Source organism: Pelodiscus sinensis, chromosome 3 (genome assembly GCF_049634645.1).
Source record: "Pelodiscus sinensis isolate JC-2024 chromosome 3, ASM4963464v1, whole genome shotgun sequence".
NCBI lineage: Eukaryota > Metazoa > Chordata > Testudines > Trionychidae > Pelodiscus > Pelodiscus sinensis.
This window is the reverse complement of record NC_134713.1, coordinates 146,359,247-146,361,663: the sequence shown is the minus strand read 5'-3', so window position 1 is coordinate 146,361,663 and position 2,417 is coordinate 146,359,247. Positions and strand designations below refer to the sequence as shown.

The 2,417-nt window shown below is 55.2% G+C and overlaps 1 non-coding gene across 1 annotated transcript; it reads left to right on the top strand.

Annotated features, from left to right (window-relative positions):
- The first annotated feature begins 700 nt into the window (after window positions 1-700).
- LOC142828110 (5.8S ribosomal RNA) lies at window positions 701-853 on the top strand. Its single transcript, XR_012903102.1, has one exon. It is a non-coding gene; the product is annotated as a 5.8S ribosomal RNA (ribosomal RNA).
- Window positions 854-2,417: the final 1,564 nt, after the last annotated feature.

The following is a 2,417-nucleotide window of genomic DNA, read 5'->3' as shown; positions in this document are numbered from 1 at the left end:
GGCGCTGGGGAGGGGGGCGGCCAGGGCAGTCTGAGGATGCCCATCCCCGCCCCCTCTCCCCGGCGCTGCCCACTGTACCGCACTCCGCTCCTCGGGAAGCCTGGGAGGGAGAGGGGCTACCCTGCCACCCTCTCTGCGGTGGGGGATAAAAGGCCGTTTCCCGTCTGCCCTCCCGACCTACGCTCTGCCCGGAACCCTTGCACCCCCCCGTGCGCTGGCGTCGGGGGGGGAGGAGGCGAAAGGGACGGGTTCGGTGTGCGGCGTGCGGGCTCAGCCGATTGGCCCCTTCCGAGCCAAGTGCCTGGCGTTTTGTGTGCGAGTGTGTTTTTTCCCCCAAGAAAAGCGCTCGCATGCCACCTTTTTCCGGTGACCGTAAAGTGAGGAAGGGCGGGCACCGTGGAGGGCTGTCCGGGCCGTGCAGGACGTCCTGGGGTGGGGGCAAGAACGGGCGGTTGGGCGCCCTAGGCCGCGAGAGAAGGAAGGGACCTGCGGAGGGCCCTCCTCTCGCGGTGAGACCCGCCACCGTCTGCGTTTCCCTCTCGGGGACAGCAGGCCGGCACCCGACCGGTGCGGACAAGGTCCCCCCCGCCTCCCCCTGCTGCCACCGCCACCGGTGCTGTGCGTGGAGGGGGGGGGGGGCGCGGCCACAGAAGGGCGTAACACGGAGGGCGGGAGAAAGAATCCCCGAAAACCTCGCAACAACTCTTAGCGGTGGATCACTCGGCTCGTGCGTCGATGAAGAACGCAGCTAGCTGTGAGAATTAATGTGAATTGCAGGACACATTGATCATCGACACTTCGAACGCATTTGCGGCCCCGGGTTCCTCCCGGGGCTACGCCTGTCTGAGCGTCGCTTGAAAGTCAATCATCTCCGCGGGTGCGGTGGCGGCGGGAGGCTGCCCTCCTCCTCCTCCTCTGGTGCTGGAGGGCAGTGAGGCAACCTGCCGCCGAAGCTCTGCCGGAGATGTGGCTGGGGTGTCGCAGGCACCGGGCCGGTCCTTCGTGGCTGTCCCCAACGCCTACGTCCCCCTAAATTCAGACCCGATGCCCCGGAGCGTCCGCTTCGGGGAGCTCGTCCCGTGTGCGGAGGAGCGGTGCCGCAGGGAGAGTCAGACATCCCTTTGTGCATCCCCCAGACATGGCCTCTGTGCAAGTATGTCGGCTCTGACGGTGCAGGGCACAGTCATCTGCACCTCGCAGGGGGTGCTGGGCATCATCCACTGCGTCCCTGGGGAGAAATGACCACTCCCCTTCTTTCTCCACAGCCACACCAGCTGCACGTGCAGGGTGCACCACCCTGCCTGGGACATGCTCTCACACCCGAGGGCTCCTCCAGACCACCAGCACATGGCAGGAGTACCGGGACCAGCACTTGGGGACCCTGTGAACCCTGCACTGCACCATCCAGGCCTGGGTGCAGGAGGACCTGCAGCTCCGCTGGGAGTAGCTTGCCCAGGACTGTGCCTTGTGCTCCCACCTGCAGGCCCTGCTGCAGAACATGCATATAAGGGCAGTAAGATATTCTTCGTCTTATTTTCTATCCCTTTTTTAATAATTCCTGTCATCCAATTTGCTTTTTTGACTTCTGCCACACACTGCATAGATGTTTTCAGAGAATTATCCACGATAACTCCAAGATCTCTTTCCTGATTAGTTGTAGCTAAATTAGCCCCCATCATATGGTATATATAGTTGGGGTTATTTTTTCCAATGTACATTACTTTACATTTATGCACATTAGATTTCATTTGCCTTTTTGTTGCCCAATCACTCAGTTTGGTGAGAGTTTTCTGAAGTTCTTGACAGTCTGCTTTTGTCTTGACTATCTTGAACAGTTTAGTATTGTCCGCAAACTTTGCCACCTCACTGCTTACCCCCTTCTCTAGATAAGTTGAATAGAATTTGTCCTAGGACTGACCCTTGGGGAACACCACTAATTACCCCCCTCCATTCTGAAAATTTACCATTTATTCCTACCCTTTGTTTCCTGTCTTTTAACCGGCTTTCAGTCCATGAAAGGCTCTTCCCTCTTATGCCATGACAACCTAATTTACACAAGAGCCTTTGGTGAGGGATCTTGTCAAAGGCTTTCTGGAAATCTAAGTATATTATATCTACTGGATCCCCCTTGTCCGCATTTTTGTATCTCAATTGTCCAGGGACCCCACTGGTTTTTTAGCAGGCTTCCTGCTTCTAATGTACTTTAAAAATGTTGCTATTACTTTGAGTTTTTGGCTAGCTGTTCCTCAAAAATCTTTTTTGTTTTTTCTTTGTTTTGTTTTTACATTTAGAGCATGGAATTACTATCCATAGTGATTCTATGGAACATTTTGATTGATTTAAGATTTTTACTTCATTTGATTCTACATTATCTTTCACATATAGTGCCATTCCGCCATCTGCACAACCTATTCTGT